Source organism: Camelus ferus, chromosome 10 (genome assembly GCF_009834535.1).
Source record: "Camelus ferus isolate YT-003-E chromosome 10, BCGSAC_Cfer_1.0, whole genome shotgun sequence".
NCBI lineage: Eukaryota > Metazoa > Chordata > Mammalia > Artiodactyla > Camelidae > Camelus > Camelus ferus.
The window spans coordinates 71,328,358-71,348,898 of NC_045705.1; the positions used below are offsets into that span (position 1 = coordinate 71,328,358).

At 62.9% G+C, this 20,541-nt stretch overlaps 1 protein-coding gene across 26 annotated transcripts in view; it reads right to left on the reverse strand.

The window, feature by feature from the left end:
* Positions 1-20,541, reverse strand: part of BRSK2 (BR serine/threonine kinase 2) — a 61,091-nt gene that overhangs the window by 36,930 nt on the left and 3,620 nt on the right. For 2 of the 26 annotated variants that reach the window (XM_032490246.1, XM_032490248.1), the window contains exon 1: positions 7,920-8,024. The exons of the other annotated variants lie outside the window; for them this stretch is intronic. The gene's annotated coding sequence lies outside the window, so the exon portion shown is untranslated. Of the gene's footprint in view, positions 1-7,919; positions 8,025-20,541 lie in introns of those variants that run through there. 26 annotated transcript variants of the gene reach the window in all.

Here is a 20,541-nt window from a genome sequence, read left to right on the forward strand (position 1 = left end):
TCAACTGAAAAAAAAAAAGAGGGCTCTAAGACATAGTTAATAACAACAACGGCCAAGGAAAGAACACTGGAACAAGATCCAAGAACGCGAGGGAGGGCCGCATGAGGCGGCGCGAAAAGACAGGAAGGAAAGGCGAGACCATCAGAGGCGGCCAGGGAAGCCCAGCGTCTGTGCAAAGGGAGTGGCTGCGGGCAGGCGGGGACGCGCCGCAAGAACCGACGCCCCGGCCAGCGCGTCAGCGCACAAGGCCCAGGGCTGCCCACCCTCTGGGCGCAAGCTGACCCCCGCCGGGCAGGGCCTCCGGGAGGTCACATCCTGGGGCCCTGCCTCATCCGTTCATTCATACACTCAACAGGGACTCGCTGAGCCTGTCCAGCGACAGGCATTCAAAACAACAAAAACAAAAAGGTGTGCACACCCCTCATTGTGGGGCTTACAACCCCAAGACACTCGGCTGGGGCTGAACAGAAACTGGCTGAGTGGCCACCTCAGTCCCAACCACGTGGAAGTCCCGTGTGGGTCAGACTGGCCAGCCCGCCCTAAGTGCCTGACAGAGGGAAAGGCGAGTCCCTTCGGGGGAACCTTTCCCCACTGCAGTCCAAACGGCTCCTCTGTGTAAATCGTGTCTGGCACATAGATGAGAAGCCCAAGTACAGGGAAGGGGAGACACGACCTCCCTCCAGAGGAGCCTCAGCCAACAGACGCAGACTAGACGTGACAGAAGAGAGGACCAGTGAAATCGAACACAGGTCAAGGGAAGCAGTGCGACGAAGAGACAGACGAGCCGAACGGCACGTCGGAGACCCGGGCACAGCACCCAGCAGTGGGACACGCTGGTGACTGGAGTCCCAGAGGAGGAGGGGAGAGGGGACAGGGGACAGGGCTGAAGATGTAAGAGATAATACTCATGCATTGCCTGCAACACACTAGACGCATCAGCCCATGGATCCACGGGGCCCACTGCCCCAAAAGGAGGACAGATACACAGAAAACCACACCGAGGCACGCCACTGCTAAACTGAGAAAACCGAGAACAACAGGAAACGGCACCTGACAAAGGGAGGCCATAGACCAGAAAGATGGCGGTCTGGAGCAGGACAGAGGGCTCCGGGAAGGAGGTTATCACAACAAACGGGGGCCTTGACAGAATGTATGGCCTGCCCGTATATACATGTAACGAGTTTACAGTAAACAGTGCAGTGGAAAAAGGAAGGCAACTGGGAACTCCAGGAAAATCAAAGGACTCTTCAAGCAAGTCATGGATGCAAATGGAATGTGTCAGAAAAGAGAGTCAACTCAACGGACTTTGAAACCCCCGATTTTCCCAAATCCTTAAAAGCCAGGTCTCAGAGCTGAACTGCCAAGTGGGTGGGTGGGCACAACTTCTTTCAAATGGGTCACCCGACTCCAGCGCCACCCACCAGGACCGGTAATCCTGGCACACTACCCAGCCCAGCACTGAATGACATCTCCGTGCTGACAGTTATGGAAACCCTCTTAATGACTTTTCACTTTTGAGAGTCAACCAACAGTCAAACCCCAGAAGGCCAGACAGAAATACTGTTCTATAAAAAAGAGGAAAGAAAAAAAGAAAGAAAGAAAAGAAAGAAAAGAAAGAAAGAAGGAAAAGAAAGAAAAGAAAGAAAGAAAGAAAGAAAGAAAGAAAGAAAGAAAGAAAGAAAGAAAGAAAGAAAGAAAGAAAGAAAGAAAGAAAGAAAGAAAGAAAGAAAGAAAGAAAGAAGTAAAAGTAGCTATTAGAAAGGAGGACGGGAGGGAGGGAGAGGCGAAGACCAGAGAAAAGAGAAGCAATTCTGCTGGAACTAACAGAACAAGACAGGGGTTTACGGTGTTACCTGCAGGTAAAAAGGAGCCAGGGACAACCTGGGAGGGACCCCAGCTACCTACCGTGAGGCGGGGTGGCGGGGAATGGCGGATTCAGAGGGTACCAGGATTGCCAGCTTGACCCACCAAGACCCTGAGGTGTGAACTCACCTCCAAAAGCAGTGCAACAGCAAAGGGTGTAGCCTCTCGCCCTCTCCAGCCCCTCGGGGGCCACACTGTGGCCCGTGTGCTGATCAAGGCTCAGGGCTGCCTCGGGAACTAGGAGCCAACTCTGGCCGTCATGTTGTTCTGGGTCCTAGTGGCAATGGACTTCAAAACCTTCAACTTTTGCAAATCGGTAAAAACTAAGACACAGAACAGAAGTACCGAGAGCCCAAGGCCAGGTGCTCAGAGCTCCCACAGCTGCCTTCCAGGTGACAGTGGCCGAAGGAGGTCGTGGGCCACGAGGGAGCCCAGAGCAACGGGGAGGCAGCACCCCACGGAGCCCTCACCAGGACCACCTGTGAGCATCGCAGACGTGGGTGAGTCACACCCCCTTCTAGTAAACTCTGCAGAGGAAGGATGGGCAGTGGTGTCTCGAGGGTGGGGCGGGCAGAGGGAGCGGCCCAATGGGCAGGGGAGGCAATCGGGGGTGCCCTGCTTACGGAGACTTAAATACAGCAAAAATACACTAAAGTTGGGTCCACTGGGTAGCAGTCTGGCCGTTCTTCAAATAATTAAACCAAACAGTTACCATTCCTACACGTGTCCCCAAAGGAGGCGAAAGCAAGGACTCAAACACACCTGCATACAGCGTTCACAGCCGCCAAAGGCACAACCAGCCCACATGCCCATTATGGAAGAACAGATAAAAAATGTGATCCATCCACATGACAGAACATTATTCAGCCTTTGAGGGGAAGGAAATGCTGACGCAGGTTACAACCAGGATGAACCTTGAGGATTTTCTGCCACATGAAAGCAGATACAGAGGGCCACATGTGGACAATTCCGTGTCTATGAAATGTCCACAACAGACAAACCCACGGGAATAGAAAGCAGATTAGTGTTTGCCAGGGGCGGGGCAGGGGGATCGGGTGACTCCTTTTGGACACCAGGGTCCTTTGTGGGATGAAAACGTTCTGGAACTGGACAGAGGTGGAGACTGCACAGCACAGTGAACGTGCCAAACGCCGCTGAACTGTTCACTTTAAATGGTTCACTTCACGTTATGTGAATTTCACTTCAATTCACAAAAAAGAAAAACCCAGTTTGCTTTTTATCCCGCGCACCAATGATTCCAAACATCAGGGATAAAATCAACATCCTCCCCCAAAACACAGTCTGTCATCGTCCACGTCCCAGTCGGCACTCGCAGGTGAGTCTCCATCCTGCGTGTGGAAGTCACAGCCAGCACTGCGTCCACACAGAGGATGAGGCATCAAACTCCAGGGCCCCAGCCGGCCTGATACGCACACCGACCTCCTCAGGAGGACAGCTCTGGCACGCCGCGCCGGGACACCGCGAGTGACTTGGACCTGGGACGGCCCCTTTGTTCACAACTCAAAACAATGACACAGGGTGAGCTGCAGGCTGTGATGTTTTTGTTAAGTTTAAATCTTGGTTCATACATGAAATGTATTTCATATCTTTGAATATGAAAGCAAAGTCTTCTTTTTAAATGAATTAAATTAATCAATGATAATTGTTGTAGAACTAAAGGACAGGTCAAGAAAAAACAGCTGTTACCACAACTGATGACTGTCAAATGTTCTTCTGTCACATGAAGAACGGTAAAGCAGCCCGCTCTGGGTGTCCAGATGCGAGGTGGGCACCCGGTCCCCAGGAGGGGCCATTCCCCAAGGGGTCCAGCAGGGGTGGGGCAGGTGACCAGGTGCCGCCGTCACGGGCAGCCCGACTCACATCCAGGCCCCCAAGGGTGGCCCTAGCCCTCTTCCCTGTGGCGCTGACCACTGGCCAGGGCGATCCTTGGCTTTGGTCTCCCTGAGCCCACCCTAGGTGGTCACATCCTTCTCCCTGCCTACAGCCAAGGCTGGGACCAGCAGTCAGGGTGCTGGGCAGGGTGGCCTATACCTTCCCAGGAGTCTCAGCTGCCAGCCCCTCCACCATGGGTGTCCCCAAAGAGAGGGAGGAGCCGGTGGAGTGAGGGGTGCGGCAGGACCCCGGGCTCCTGGCCCCCACTTGCTCTGCCCAGGGAGGCACCAACTTGGACTCGTGGGGTCAGGGGACAGGGTGGTGGGACAGTGTGGGGACCCCCCTCCAGACAGGGCTCAGGCTCCAGCACCACGGGCCCCGGACACCCTGTGCCTGCTCCCCCCTGATTTGGGGGGCTCCACTGGGGAGCTGGGGGCCGGGACCAACACACTGGGTTGGGGGCAGATGTCAACACATGTGGAAGAGAGAGCGTGCTGGCTGGGGAGGATGGCCTTGGGGCCCCATGGTCTCATGCCTCACGGGGCTGCACTGGGCTCCCTGGCCCGGCCTGGCTGCCCCAAGACTCATGGTTCAGTGGCCTCACCCCAAACTCAGGCCAGATCTGGCCTGCCCCCTCCCCCGACTTCCAGGAACAGTTTTCTTAAATTGAAAACGATCAAATCCAGGTCGTCCCAGAAAGTAGGGTTTTGCCAAGCCACACAATTCGCTGGCTCCCCACCGGCCTGACAGCTGCTCTCTGCCACCAACCACCTCCCCGGGGGAGGGTGGGAACACAGCAGATGCTGGCCAGGCTCTGGGAATGACCTCTGGGAAAAGAGCAGGTGAGCTGTGCCCACCCCAGAGCCTGGGCTGACCCATGAGTCCTTCCCACTTCTCCCACCTCCCCCAGAGGCCTGCAGGGGGGCAGTGCATGGGGTGCACGCCCACCCCACCCCAGCCAAGCCTACCCCACCAGGGGACGGGGCAACCATCCCCAGCCCTGGCTGCAGGCGTGCTGAGGCCGGCCTCTAAAGGCCCCGTCGTGGAGACCAACACAGTGCCCCCACCACAGGGCACAAGGCAGACAGGAAGGAGCCTCCCACCACAGCCAGCAGCCCGAGGTCCCCGGCTTCCCTGGCTCACTCCCTACCCTGGGGGACAGGTCCCGTGTGTCCACTCTGAGGCCCCCTGCCCGGGAAGGTGCCCTGGAGGAGGCCACTGCAGGGGTCCTAGGCTCATGGGCAGGGGCCCAGCTCGCCCCATACTCCAGCTACGCTGCCCCTGGCCCCTGCTCTGCTCTGCCCACCTCCACCCCACCCTCTGCTTCTGGTTAGCTCTGGGAGGGGCCTGGAGAGCCCAACTTCACAGAAAGACTCGCCTACATGCACACACATGACATCCCGCAACCAGAGCCTGAAGCCTGGGCCCCAGGGACCCTCCTGTGAGGGGACCTCCTATCAGGCCCCAGGCCTCCTGCTGTCCTGGCCCTGCAGGAGCCCCAGGCCTCCCAAGGTGGGTCAGTCTTCCCCTAGCACCCACTCAAGGCCCTTGACAGGGAATCTGGTCCTGAAAAAGGATCCCTGGAGGGGTGGGCCTGGGGCAAGGGACTGCAGGGGAGGGAGGAGGAGGTGGGGTCCCCGGGCTCATGAGAATGGGTGGCGGGGTTAGGGCATTTACCAGGGGAAGCTCTGTAGAGACAATGAGCTGAAGGCTGCAGGAAGGCACGGCCAGGGTGCTGGTGATAGGCCAGGGTTCCCAGAGGTGCTCACAGGGCACTGGGGCCAGCACAGCGACTCCAGGGCAGGCCCGGGGTGCCCGCCTGCTCTAGCCTGAGACCCTGGCGTAGGCCTGAGCCCTGGGAGCCAAGATGCCTCCAAGAAACCAGTCCCAGTACCATGCTGCCAACCTTCCCAGTGAGGCCAGTGGGGCAGTCTCCCCCGGGCGTGGCCACAAGCTGGCCCACGGACACTCCCAACACTCCCTCCCGTATTCAGCAAAAGCAGTAGGTGCCCTGTGGGTGGGGCAGGAGGAGGGTCCAATCTCCGGGGACTGGGGTAGAGCGGCTCCTGCCCCTGCCCCCCCATCCCACTCTGAGCTGTGCTGTGTGCTTGTTGGGGGCGGGGTGGGATATGCAAATGTGGGGCCTCGAGGCCAGACCGGGTTGATGAGTCTGTCCTTGCAGCAGCCTGGGTTGGGGTCCCCAAGCCTCAGTAGGTGTCTCAAAACCTCCTCACCCACATGGTGGGCGGCACCAGGCCCCAAGACTCATCTCAGGTGCCCACACCCCCACCTGGGAGCCCACAGCACGGCTCACCTGGTGCTGATGGATGTGCACAGGGCCCTCCCCATGGGGGTGAGAACGGGAGAACCCTCTTACACTCCTGCACACACACAGACTCACACTCGCACAGGCACGTGGGCTCACACTCATGGGGAGCGAGCAGGGCAGAGCCTGGACTGAGCCCGCAGGCTGGGAAGCTGTCTGCAGGGAACACCAGCCTGGTTTGGAAGAGAAGGGGGTAGGTGCAATGGGAGAGAGGGAGCCGGGGTGAAGGGTGAGGGGTGAGGGACAGGCTCAAGGGATCACCCTGGAAAGCCCAGGCCCTCCCCGGTAGCAGAGGGCAGGGGGGCTGCTGGCTGGGACAGGACCGTCCTGGCACGGTGCCCCATGGTGGGCACCTCTGTGGTCAGCGGCCGTACGGGGTGAGGCTGCTATGCTCCACCCAGGCTTCCTCCCCAACCCCACGGCGGGGGGCAGAGCCAGGCCCACTGCCCAGCTGCAGCCCTATCCTTGCCACTTCCCCCTTTGCCCACTGACCTGGGCTGGTGGGGTGTCCAGGTGGGCCACTGGCCTCTTTCCAATTTGTCCTTCGGGCCAGGAATGGGAAGAGAGAGGAGGGAAAGAGAGGCAGGGCGGGCCAGCCACTGTGAGCCAGTCAGGGCTGACACTCAGAAAGGGGGCTCAGACTCGAGCTTGCATCTAAACCCTGCCCGTGGACCTGGGGCTGCTCTGGGGCCCAGCGGAGGGGCAAGCTCAGCCTGGAGCCCAGAGCCCCCACCCCATTCCTGAAGGATCCCAGCTGGTCTCCAAACCCTGAGCCTCCGCATACAAAGCCCTCCCCCCTCTCTCCTGCCAAACCACCATCTGTTGCCATGACGACAGGAGCTGAAAGGCAGGGGCACAGCGCTCTCCCCACCCCCTTCCTTCCCGCTCTCTTCAGCTGGGCCCTGGGATCAGAGCATGCCTCTGGCTGCAGCCCCAACTGGCCTTTGAGCCCCTCTGCCCCCAGCAGTGGGCCCAGCCTCAGCCCAGCTCACACCTGCCTCCTGCACAAAAGGCCAGGCGAAGCACCCCGACTCCAGCCCCCAGAGACCCCCTCTGGCCTCCGCCACGGTGCCAGCCCCGTCCTGCACTGGGGAATGGCCGGGGACCTGTCTGGTCCCTGATCCACCTCCCCTGCTGTGTCCCCACCAAGGAGGCCCTGGCCTGCCAGCCCAACCCAAAAAGCATGTCCAGGAGGCAACCTGCCCACCCCGGGCCCACCGTGAGGCAGGCATGGCCCCAGGGATCCTGGCTACCCAGGGGGCAGTGCCTGGCAGGCAGCTCCCCTACACGTGCTGCCTCAGTCAACTCCGTATAGACCTGGGGGACCACCGAGAATAAACGCGACCAACACACTCCACTGGCTGGGGCCAGCTGAGGACGCCCAGCAGTCACAGCTGTCACGAGGACAGGAAGGCGCATGGCTGCAGCCACCACGTCGTCAGCGCTCCGTTAAAACACGTCACACCCCCACATGCAGTTCTCATACCTCTGCCAGGCAGACACCATGACTGCCCCTCACAACAAGGGCTCCAGGCTCCGAGAGGTCCAGTGACCTGCCCAGAGGCACCTGAGCAGCAGAGCAGGCAACCGCACACCGCCCGGGGCAGGGGCTGAGCCCAGGGTTTTCTTTCTCCTCACGTTTTCCGAGCCCTGGCAGCCTCCCCCTTGCACCTGCTCCACGGGTGTACGCGATGCCCAGAGACCGAAGGGACCTCAGAGCTTCTGCCTGGGCACTGCAATCGGGGCGCGCCCACTTCCCCCAGCCAGGCGTCCTCGCCCGTCACCCCGCCCTCCTCCTTCCCTGGGGGTCCACGTCAACGGAATCGCCCCGCGGTACCTCAGCTGGAAGGGACTCAGAGCACCCCACTCGCTGGACGGAAGGACAAGCCCGGTGGACCTGGTCCCCGTGCGTGACAGCCGACCAGCTCCTCTAGAAACCCACCAATGTCCGTGATGAGACCGGCAATTCTCAAGGAAACACAAATGCCCAACACAGCCAGACGGGAGCCCCACGAGGCCGGCCAGGCCCGAGGGGGCGGGGCCTCGTACAGGCCTGGGACGGTGTGAGACGTTCCCAGCGGGGCCACAGCAGTTCAGGTGCAGGGCCTGGGAGCGGGGGAGCCGGGGTGCGCTCGAGGCAGAGTGGCGGGGGCCGCAGGGGCAAGAGGGCACCAGCCCTCCCTCTGTCCTGCCGCTCTGCCCAGTGGCCCCACATCCCAGGGCGAGGACAGCTCAGCGTACACCCTAGCCCTTTCCAAGGGCTGCTGCCCTGGTACCCTTCCACCGGGCTGTGTCCAGGACACTGGACTCCATCCCACCACAATGTGAGACTCACTGAGGGCTGTGGATGAGTGCGGTCAAGGTGGGTGTGGGCCATGGGCAGGGCTGCAAGGACAGAAGCATTGGAGGCCCCAGCCGCTCACTGAGGGCCACTGCGGATCCCCCACGCTGAGGCTGGAGGGAGAGGGCGGGGAGGCTGTGGCTTCCTTCCTGGGCTGAGGGGCCCAGCCAGCAGGGCACTGGTGGGGGGCGGGGTCCCCAGAATCAATGCACCCAGCCCCAGCATGGTTGTCATGGCAACTGCAACAGGGCATGCCTCCCACTCCCCCCACCCCTTCCTCCTACCCCCCCAGGAGCCCGCACACAAGCCTGCCCACCCTGCAGTGGGGGCAGAAAGGTGGGCACTCCTCCCTCAGCCAAGGTCCCCTGGCTGACGTCCAAACCATGGGCATCATCACTGTTCCGACCTCCAGGGTGGGCTCCCAGACACAGTGGGGCCCACCAGGGCCTCCCTCGGCCATGTCACAGAAAGCCCACTGCCCAGCAAGTTTCCCCAAGGGGCACCCACCTACTGTTCATTCAGCACCACTTCCTAAGGGCAGGAGCCCCAGACACTGGGAGGCCCGAACTGAGAGCCACAGGGCCTCTCCATGAGAGAAGGCGGAGGGAGAGGCCAGCACCCCGAGGGGACCCGCAGCCTCATCTGGGAGGCACAAGTGCTATGAAACCGTCAATCTGGGTTGCGCTGGGTGCAGCGACAGCAAACAGCTGGCTGGGCCCCCTTTCCGCCCTCCCTGCCCGGAGCCGTCGCCCACTCTCGCTGGGAAACCCTTCCGCAGGAGCGGACCTTCCCAGAGGCGGGCGAGCAGGCGTCACGGCTCTAGTTCCAGCGGTGGCAAGTGACCACATTAAGTTTTTATTAACTGTTTTATCAATTCAACACTGTAGAATTAGCCCAATGGAACATTCTGATTGAATTCAGTAAGTCTTCAGTAATTCAATCTGGTAAATTGTATTTTTTTAAGCTGATGACCTAGTTTCAGGAGCCTTAAGACTGGGGGCTGGTGCTGGGGTCGCCAGCCAAACACCCGCAGGAAGGAGCGTGGCTGGTCTGAGGGACCCAGGAAGGGGCGGGGTCAGTAGCTGGTGGGGAACAGGCAGCGGAGGGTGCGGGTGGGGGCACCACAGCAGAGCAAGGGAAGGGTGCGGGGTCCTGCACACAAGGAGCCCCAGGTCCAAGGAGGCTGGAATCCAGGAGGACGAGGGTCACACCTGCAGTGTGGATACGGCGGTGTGACCGGAGGCACCGCGGGCGGCAGTGCCCCGGGCGGCAGTGTCCCAGCCAGCAGCTGTCCAGCCCCCAGGGATGGGTGGGGGTGTGGGGTGGGGCAGGCAGTGGAGGGACAGAGCGGTGGTGGCCAGCAGAAGCGATTCAGAGTCGATGACCCCGTGCCTAGTGGGGGAAGAGGAGGATCCCCCAGCAGAGGTAGGGAGCCTCAAGGCCAGGCCCCAGGGGGCTTCAGCAGCAAACACTGGACCTGCCCACCTTCCCCCCTTTCTGCTCAACCCACCGCCAGGCCCCAGGGGTGGTGATGGGGTTGCCTCGGTGATGAGGCCAGGGCGCCCTGGGAGGCCCGAGGGATCTCCACCTGTCACCACGCACACGCACACATGCACACGCACACATGCACACACAACCGCAGCCTCTCTGCTGGCAGACGCAGCCTTGTATAACTCCACACACCTGCCAGGCACGGAGGATCCTCACACACCAAGCCAGGCCCAGAAGCCCTAGACCTCCCCTCAGCCTGCACCCCGTGGGGCAGGAGCTGTGGATGACCAGATGCCAGAGGCTGGACGGCCCTCCATCCAGGCCTGCTTCCTGGCTGCACCCCGCCCCTGACACAAGGCACAGCAAAGGACACAGCAAAGCCTTGTGCAGGGAGGGGACCCTCATCTGCCGGCAAGCCTGTGGTCAAGCAGAGGAGGGCAGAGCCCTCCCAACTGTGGCCACCAGCCACCCCCAGCCCAGCACACCTGGGAAGACTGCCAGGGTCGGCCTTGGAGGCCTCATGGGCTCCTGCAGCCCTGTGGGCGGGGTAGGAAGGAACAGGAGGGCAGGGCGGAGTGACAGCTGCCCCCTATGAGCTATGACCAAGACCTCCTGTCCCCATGTTGGGGGGGGGGCAGCACAGGACTACTCCGCACTGTGAAGTCTGGATTTAGCATAAAAAAAAAAAAAACCCACATTTCAAAAACTTCCTGCTGACTTGGGTCCCCAACCACTGGGATGGCTGCGTGTCCCGTCCTGCCCGGAGACAACAAGCCCATGTCCCACTCCACTCGTGGGGTTGGGAGCTGGGCCTCATGCTAGACTCGACCCAGGAGACCAGCTATCCAGCCTGCCTGGGTCAGGGGGTCCCCGGCAGCACAGCATGGCTCTGCAGGACGGGGCTGGGCTGGCAGTACAGTGCCTGGGACGCGCTGGGTGCTGGCTGCCAGTTGGCCCTGGAGCCCACTTCCTCCTCCGTCCCACGGCATGCCCCGACTGCGGAGCTTTGAGAGCTGCATGTGCGGGGTGCCTAATCTGGGGGACCCGGGGGCTGAGGAGGCTGCTGGGGCCACCCAAGGGCCCAGCCAGTGCTGGACAAGAGATGGACACCAAGGTGCTGGCCCGGCAGGCCATGTGCGGGCTGCTCCCAACTGACCCCAGGGGCTCAGGCAGGGCATCAAGCCCCAGAGAAGCAAGCTCCTGCCCCAGGCCCTCAGACAGACACAGACAGAAGGACAGGCGCATACACTGCCTGTGGGAACCGGTAACTGCCGGGAGTGGAAAACAGGCCTGGGGCCCTGAGCCCCGCCCCCGCCCAGCTGGGGTCAGGTGCCTGGAGAGGCTGCCCATCTGCAGAAGGGCACCGGCGTGCACGTAATCTCCAGCGCGGGGTAATAATAGAACCTGCTTAGTGGTCAGCGGGCAGCTTCTCCGAAGGACAGGGAGGAAGGAGAGAGGCAGCGGCCTGCCTGCCCGCACCCATCACCCCGGTCTGTCCGCCATCGCCTCAGCCCCTGGGCTCCTCCCACTGTCTCCAGGAGGCCCGCCTGCCTGGAGCTGTCCATGATCACGGAACCCAGGCAGTAGTAGGTCCTCCTCCGCCACCTCTTCCCCTCTCAGGGCTGGCACCTGGGGAGCAGCTGGAAGGCCTGGACGGTGGGACTCGTCGCCCGATGGTGAGGTCTCAGAACAGCAGCCCCGCCCTGACGTGCTAGCCACAGGCCCTGGCTGGGCATCCCCTGGGCCGCTGCCCCGACCCTCAGCCCAGGCAGGGGCCCGCCTCCCCATCCTGCCTGCCCTCCTGGGGACGGCAGGCAAGGTGCTCCCGAGGTGCAGGCCTCCTTCCCATCTGCGAGCACGCGGTCGGCCTCGGCGCTGGCCCGCAGGGCACAGGCCTGATTTATGAAGTCCCGGGCCCAGGGCCTCCAGGAGACCACACAGACCAGATGACCCCCAGTTGTCCTGCCAGCGTGGGGTCCCCAGGCTCTTGCTCTGTTGACCCTGCTGTCGGGCCTGCCCCCTGCCCTGGGTCCCCAAACGGAAAGAGAAGGGGCACAGGCACCTCCCCCAACAACTCAGAAAGCACCCAGGCTGCCAGGAGCTGACAGACCTCCACAGGCCCTTGCTGTTTCTGGGGCCTGCTGACCGCTCCCCCAGGGTACAGGCCACTCGGCTTCCAGGAGAAGAGGCAGCCCATGGGGTGGGCTCTGGCCTGCAGCCCCCCAGCAGGTTCGGCAGGACTCACCCAAGTGGTGAACTCCCAAGGCCCAGCAAGGAACCACAGAGCCCCCATGACAGTGACTAGATGGGGACAGTGCCACGGCCACCAGCTGCTCTTGGAGCTCGTGAAGGGAGGACACACACGTGCTGAAGGTGTCCCTCAGCAGACAGACCTGCTGCCCTGCCTGCAGCTCTGCAGCAGGGACAGACGGCTCCCATGGGGCCTCTTTCTTCCCCAAGGCCTGGTGAGGAGCTCCAGCAGCAGGCACAGGGTGGGGAGCTGGAAGCTCAGACCCAGCCTGGATTGGCATGGACAGGCCCAGGGGCCAGCCTCCCCTAGACCCTGGCTGCCCACTGGGTCTCTCTGTCCCCAGCACAGATGCCGGCCCACTTCCCAGAGGTGCCTCCCAGTGTCCACCAGCCAGGAGAGCAGCGCCTCCCCTAGAAGCACCGAGGAAGCTTCGGCAAACCAGGCCTCAGTCAGTACGGGACCCCCTGAATGCCCCTGGCAGAGTGGGACTGTCACCAGGGCCACTCATCTGGCGTGACTCAGGATGCCAAAGCCCCCTGGACAGAAGGGGCCCTGGCCCCCCAGCCCCCACCAGGTCCTGAGCATCTCTGGAGGCCCACAGCACTGACCAGCTCAGACTTGTCCCCCAAAGGCCCTCACCCAGATGTGGCCTTCAGTTCAACTCCCCTGCCCCACCAATCTGGATCCTGACAGAGAGGTGGTTCCCACATCCCCTCCTGCAGACCCCAGGGCAGGGCACAAGTGCCCAGAGGAGGCTGTGTGCTGCAAGGGGGCAGCATGAAGCAGGGCCCCTGAGGTCAGAGGCCCCATGACCAACTGACCCCAAACGTGGGCTGTGGAACAGAGGTCTGAGTACCCCTCAGGTGGAAGGACCCAGGAGGGAGAGGCACAGATTTGGGGCGGCACAGAGGGCAGCAGCCAAGCTCTCTGGGAGTGCCGAGGACAACAAAGGCCTCTGCCAGGGCCAGCAGCAACGCTGGAAGGGAACGTGGAGACCCAGCCCACAGACCCGGGGCCACTGGGCATCACCCGGAGGAGCCGCAGCCGCCCCCACCACACCCCGGCCGACGTGGCCCCCGTCTGTCCACTGCTGCCCTCGTCCGCCCTGTGGATCTGTTGGAGAATGTTCCATCTGTGCCACTTTATGATTAGTTATAAATCCCCTGGGATTTGGAGTTTAGAGTCAGCAAACCTCCAATCTGAGACGAGCTCTCGCTTCTAGAGATGAGCCAGCACCTAACCCTTCCCACTGCCCAGCCCAGGCACTGCCACCCCCGCCCCACACACAGGCAACACTCCCTCCCGTCTCCGCGGCCTCGGTCCCTCCCCACCTCTCCTGTTTCCAGCCTCCCCGCCAAGCTAGCCCAGGATGGTGGTTTGGGTGGGTTAGTTTAGTCGGGGTTGGGGCTGGGGGCCTGGCTTTCTGAATCTAGGCCCAACCCCTCCAGTGCCCCAGGCCTGGGAAGGGGGCACAGGTACAGACTTTGAGACCCAGAGGACCCTCCCGATGTGTGTAGGGAGCTCCACAGGCTGTCCCAGGGCAGCCCCAGGAGAACTGGCTACCAGCTCCTTCTGCCCAAGGAGGGGACTAGGGACCAGGGCTTCCCCCAGCAGCACAGCAGCTGGGCCTGGGGGACTCAGGCCTCCGCCGACTACACTGAGCACCCAGACACCGGCTCCCCCTCCTCCGCACGGAGCCAGAGTCCCACACGTGGGAGACAGGTGCAGGAACTCACCAAAGACCCCAGACCACCCCCCAACAGGTCTGCTCCGCTGCAGGGGAGGTTTAAGGACAAGCTGCTAACCGCACCTCCCCCACGGGGAGCAGAAGCTGCAGGCTTCAGCACTGCCGCGCTGGACAGCTCCTACCCACAGGACTTCCCAGGGGAGGGACCGGCCCCAAGCTGCAGGGCCCACTCAGACCATCAGGGCGCTGGGCCCCAACTCAGGGTCAGGGTCCTGAGGGCCTCGGGGTCAGCGTGCAACCAGCGAGCTGCCCCGGCCTTGTCCTCAGGAGGGTGTAGCAGAGATGGGAAACGCCCGAGGGCTTGCCCCTCAATGTCCCTGGAGACGTGAGGAGGGGAAAGCAGGGGGCTGCGGGCTGCCAGAGCAGACCAGCAAATGGCATTCCCTGCAGAGAGCTCAGAGGTCCCTGCTCCCTGGGTGCTGCTGCTCACGGGTCACTGGCCCCTGGACGCAGGGGCTCCTAGCATCCATACCATGCCCTATCTTGGGATTCTTCCAGGCCACCAGGGGCCCCCTCAGATGGCTCCCCCTGGAAGCACACGCATTTGGGGAAAGTACTGGCGCACCCGGCATGACCCCCACTGGAGGTAGGAGCATGGGCCACTGCCTCAAGTAGCCCGGAAATCAACCCCAAAACAGAGATAGCACAACGTGGGGCCGAGCAGGGCGTCAGCTGCTCCTGCATAAGGTCATGTGTCGGAGCCACAGGCCAGGAGTGTCGGCAGAGATGCTCTGGGAGGATGGAGCTGGAGGCGTGGGCCAGAGGTGGGCAAGGCCACGGCCACCCCACCCTAGCACTGACCACCTTGCACACCATCTGTCCACCCTTTGGCAGTGTATCCTCAGACTGGCCCTCGGTGAAGGGACCACCGCAGCCAAGGAGGTGGTGCTGGGTATGGAGCCAAGGCCCACTGGGACGTGAGGAGACGAGGGCTCTGGAGTGGGCTGGTCCCAGCACCCCAGGAGGGCCTCCCTCAGCCCACCAGCCCTGCGGCCCACAGCTCTGTGTCTGGTCCCTCACCCACACCCTCCAGGGCTGCAGTGGTCTCAGGGGTGAGGGGCCAGTGAGTGACCAGCCACCTGTTCTCACTTGCCTTAGGCCCACCCCCAGAACAACAGAGCCAAAGCCTGGCGTTAACTGCCCTGGGCCTGATCCTCTGTGTGCCCCACACTGGCACCAACCACCATGGCACCAGGGTGGGGGCAGGAATGAGAGTGGGACAGGCCACAACCACACCTGGTTTTCTCTCTGGTGGGGGCGGGGGGCCAGCATCAGCATCACCGGGGAACAAGAAATGCAGCTCCTCGGGCCCACCTGACCTGCCAAGGCAGCCCCGGGCCGTGGCCCCCAGCAGCCTCCAGGTGCCACGTGCAAGGGCCAGCAACGGAACTCAGGCTCAGGAAAACAGCCCTTTAGTGTTGAAGTCCCTGAGTTCACTTCTCAGGATGCCAGCGGTAAGTGCATTTTTAAAGAGTCTCAATCTTTTAGACACAGCCCTGAAATATTTGCAGTTAAACGATGTCCAGGGTGGGGAAGGAGGCGGGCAGGTGACGCAAATGGACGGCGTGTGGCTGAGACTGGGGTTTGCTCGAGGGGCCAGGGCGCACTTTCCTCTACTGCTGTGCCTGGAAGCGACTGTGTGCAAAGGAAAATAAGGGGCTGGTTCCCACAGGGGTGCAGGCACACACACCCCCAGGCCAGGTGGGCCCCCGGGACAAAGGACGCTGTTGGCCAGATGGTCAGCGGGGTGGGGACACGGGCAGGATAGGGCTGCATCCCAGGGTGCCATGTGGCAGCAGGAAGGGACCAGACAAGCCCCTCAGCAGCCCTGGGACTATGCCCCCACCCTGGGCCTCTCAACCTGGCACAGCTGGCTGGCCCAGCTGTGCCACAATCCCCTTCCGCTCTCCCCACTGACCGCCCCCAAAACGAGAGCTGCACGCAAACCCCGAAGCCAAGGGGATAAGCACACGCGACACCCATCTGTCCGCCCGTCCCCATTTCCCCCTCGGCTCCCCTGCCCAGGCCGAGCCCACTCCCAGGCACATGCCCAAGGGCGACACCAGCTGCTGCAGCTGTACCGGGTCCCTGCTTAGCCCTGAGCATGCACTGCGTGCCTCCTTGGGGTATCCTGACCCTCATGCCTGAAACATTGCGGGGAAACTGAGGCCGGCAGACATGTGACTTCCCCACCGCAGGGTCTGGGCTCCTCACCAAACACCCAGGAGGGACCCTGTCTTTGGGCCCTGCACAGAGGCTGACCCCAGGGACCCCGAATGATCACAGGTCCTCTGCATTTCCTGGCTGGCTCCTGGGGTGGCCAGGAGGCTCTGTCTGAATGGTCCCAGGGGACTCAGCTCCTCACACAGGCTGCTGGGACACTCCAGGCAGGCCCCTCTCCATGGGCATCAGGGCCACACTCACTCCCGGGGGATGCCTGCATTCCTCCAGGGAGGAAAGCTACCCTGAGGGGCTGCCCAGGCTCCACCACAGGCCCTCGCTGGACCACAGGGGAGTCTGAGATGGGGTGGGCAGAGCTTGTGGCGCCCCACTCCCGAGCCTCCAGCTTGGAGCCAGCGTCAACACCAGAGGAAGCAGGACCCACACACCCAATGTGCCTCTGGACCGTCCCAGACAGAATGAGATGCGGGAAGCACCCAGCCCGGGGACTGGCCTCCTGCCCCGCCCCGCCCGGGGCCACCCCTGGCCAGGGCCTCTCCTGACTCAGCTCCCGGGAGGGGTCTCCTGACCAGGCGGCCCAGGCAGTGGCCCCAGCACCACCCCACCTCCGGCCTGCGGCCCACGGTCCAGGCTCACGCCAGCCACGGGGCAGGGCTCGTCAGGCTCCCAGGCGGCCACACCTCAACAAGTAGGGCTGACCAGGCGCTGTCTCCTCAGACCCCTCTCTTCCTGGCCCCCAGCCTAAGCCAGCGGCTGCCAGCAACGCTGGAGTCGCCAGGGAGCACCCCAGCCCAGCCACCCCTACAGATGCCGCATTCCTGGCCAGACAGCCTCCTGCCGCCCCCCAAAAACACCCACAGCCCTGAGATGGAGCGGCAGCCTGACATGTCCCCAGCTCCAGTAACGTCACTCAGGCCACGTGGGCGGCTGTTTGGGCTGCCTTCCCACCTCTGCTCTGGGGCCAGGGAGGCCAGCCCTGCCCTCCAGGACCCCGGGGCCCAGGCTGAGCCCAGAGTGAGCAGCCACGGTGCAGGTGCCCTGAGGCCCTCCCCACACCCCAACCCAGAACCAAAAGGCCCTGGAACCTTCCATTCACTGTCAGCCAGGCCCACTGGCAGGGCCTGGAGGAGGCCCAGGAGGGGCAGCCAGCCCCAGGCACCCAGGGGGACGAGGATGTGGCCACCACCTGGGGAAGCAGCTCTGTCCTCACAGGCCAGCACCCCTAGCCAGGGTGGGTGTCCCCAGGATGCCGAGCCAGCGCCCTACACACATCGACCTCAGTAGCCCTTGAAATCCAGCCAGAGGCACTGTCACCCTAGTGCACAGGGAAGAAACTGAGGTCCGGCGGCAGCCCCCGGGCCCCGAGGGATGGAGTCAGCAAGGACGGGGAGAAAGCCACCGGAAGAAAGACAAGGGCGGTTTTCTCGAGCTGCGCCAGGCCTGCTGGAGCCTTGTCCTGCGGGGGGCGGGGGGCATCCAGCTGCCCGGCTCTAGAACACTGGCCCCTCAGAGGCGGCAGGACAAGGCCTGGGCCGCCTCTCAGGACCCAGCCCGGCACAATCCCCGCTTTGTCCCTGCGGCCTCTGCCCCAGCCCAGCCTCCATCTTGTCCAGAGTTCAAGGCTGCTGGCCCGGGCCTGCCCCACTCGGCCGGCCACCATCCCTGGGGTGAAGCCTCGGGCAGGCCCATGGGCAGCTCAGCCATCCCCCACCAGGGCCTGGGGCTCTGGGCCAGGCTCACAGAGGGCCACCCCGGGCCCACCACCCAGTCCTGTGTGGCCTGGTCACATCAGCCAGCCCGTGGATGACGGCGGGACTGGGTGGCCTGGCACCGGGGTGGGCTACCCTGGGGCGGTTGTCCAGAGGAACTGGCTCTCCCCATATCTGAGAGGACTTCTGGCAGAATCCAGGGCAACACAAGGGACACCAGCAGAGAAGGGGGTCTCTCCCCTCCCCCGAGACCCTCAAGGGGCCCTGACAGATGCTGGCCTGCTGTCCTCCTGCTGGACACCATGCACCACAGATGTGCCCCCAACATTGTGCTTGGCCATCAGAGCCTCACAGAAGCTCAGGAAATGCTGCCCTACAGATGGGGCCTGAGGCTCAAAGTCCCTCAGCTCCCGAGCCCAGAGCCCAGGACGGCTCTGTCCCTGGGCTGCGCTTCCACAACCAGGGGCACAGAACCACCCCATTAGGGTCCAAGTTGGCCACAAGGGCCAGAGAGGCCAGCCGATGCAGGCAGCACACGGGGCTGCAGGCAGGTGGCGAGGCCTCTCTCCCACCCTGGACGCCCCGCCACCACGCTCGCCCTCTGTGCGCAGCAGGCCCCCGAGAGCACAGCGTGCCCCCTTCCAAGGGGCCCAGCCTGTGCAGTGGACATAGGCAGGAAGGGCCCTGGGCCCGAGGAGCTGCCAGCACAGCCCCACCATGGAGGGTGAGGGCAGCCAGAGGATACAGCCAGGGTGCTAACTTGAGAGAACCTGACCCTTCCAGGTCCCCAAAGAAATCGGGTCTGTGTCTGCCAGCCTTGAAGGCACAGGTGCTCCAAACTAGAGCACCAGGTGACCACAAAGTTGCCCCAGCGCCCCTCGTGAGTGCAAGCCACAGACCCTCCCACTCCAGGCACACAGACGGTGCCAAGCACCCGCAGGGCTGATGCTCAGGTAGAGCAGATGCAGACAGTGCTGCCGGCAGGCCACACGGGCCTTCCAAGAAGCCATCCCCCTCCCCCTCCTCGCCGCCCACCCACCCCTGACTTCTCTGGCATTTTCAGGCCCAGTGGTCACCCCACAGATAAGCAATGGTGATGAGAACGAGGGGAAGAAGGAGCCAGAGAAAAGCATGTGTGGGTGGGGAAGGCGCACACTCGCTCAGGCCACAGCAGTGCTGGCTAGCGGCTGGTGTGGGCAGCAGGGGACTCCGGCGCCCTGCGGCACAGCCCTCACTGGCCCCACACAGCCCTCAGGGTGGCTGGTTGGTTACGGGCTGGGAGGCAGGGGGAATCCACACCCTCCCCCGCAACATGCATGGCCAAGCCTGCCAGTCACCAGTAAGGATGGGGGTATCCCTGGCCAGTCTCCAGCAGGCCGGTGGGACCAGGAACCCCAGAATCCGCGGCTGCTCTGCTCCTTGGCCCTGAGCACATTCTGGGTGACTGTGCATTGGGGTTCACTTGTGCCCTTCCTGGTACAGATGCCCCTTTCCCCATCCCTGCAGAGTAGTGGCCACTGCCAGTGGTGACTCAGGCAGGATGCGTGAAAACTCAGAGGTGCTCAGAGCCACAGGGGACCGCAGTGGGTAAGGGACACTCTGGAACCAGGGTGCTGGGGCTCTGTTCACCCCAGGACCCTCCCATCCTACCTTCAGGAAACTGCCCATCCTTTGAGGTGAGACCCCCATCAGGCCAGGAACCCCCATGCAGAGCTGCCCTCTGCCCAGAGGCTGGCTCTCAGCTGAGGAAGGGGGCTTCCTGGGGCAGGGTCTGTGCTCGGGAGGACAGCTGGGTGGCATCGGTCCCACTCAAAGTTGCAGACGGGGTGTCGAGCCTTTCTAACCACTGCATGGGGCCAGAGAGACAGGCGGGGGCTCCCCACGGCCCCCACCCAAGCTCCGCCCACCACTGTTTGAGAACAGGGTCCGAACTTTTAACCGAGCTCATGACCTGAGCGTGTGCGGGCCTCCTGCCATCCCCAGGAGCTGATGCCCTGACCAAAGCACCAAGTTCGGAGCCTGTTTTCTCACTTATGAAACGGGTTGGGTAACCTGAGGCCAGCCTGAGGCCAGCGTGGGGCGCCCTTGACTCATGGCAAGGGACAACAAGGCCTGCCGATGGCGCTAACCATCAGACATGACGGGTGGTCCACATGTGGCCAGTGGAGGCTGACCCCACTCGCCCTGCTCTGTCCACCTTCACTGGGTGCCCCAAGTCCAGTGCCTCCACCCATCCGGGAGGCCTGCTCCTTCTCCAGGCCTCAGCCCCCACGGCACCCCAGGCCGGCTCCTGGGCCAGCCCCTGCCCCATCCCCAGGGCCGAAGCACCATGGCCACTCGCCAACTGGAAAGCTGCCACCTTCTGCCCAGTTTTCCAAAACCGACATCGTCCTCCATGCCCCAGGGCCTCACCTCTGGCTCTGCCTCCCCCAGCCTGCTCCAAGCTGGCCTCCCTCCAGCTCCAGGCCGGGGGTCACCTCAGGGTCTGCCGGCAGAGTCTCCAGCTCACCTGTTTCTCCTTTATCACACCTGTCTCTCCTCCCAGCACACCGTCTCTCCCTCCACGTCACCTGTCTGTCTTCCCAGCTCACCGGTATCTCCCTCACTCACCTGCCCCTCTTCACTAGCTCCTCCCCCTCCAGGAGTCCTATCCAGCCTGCCTGCCACCAGCACCCACACTGATTCTCCAAGGGTCCCTAGAGAACTGGGAGGGGAGGGCCCCCACCAGCCCTCCAGCCA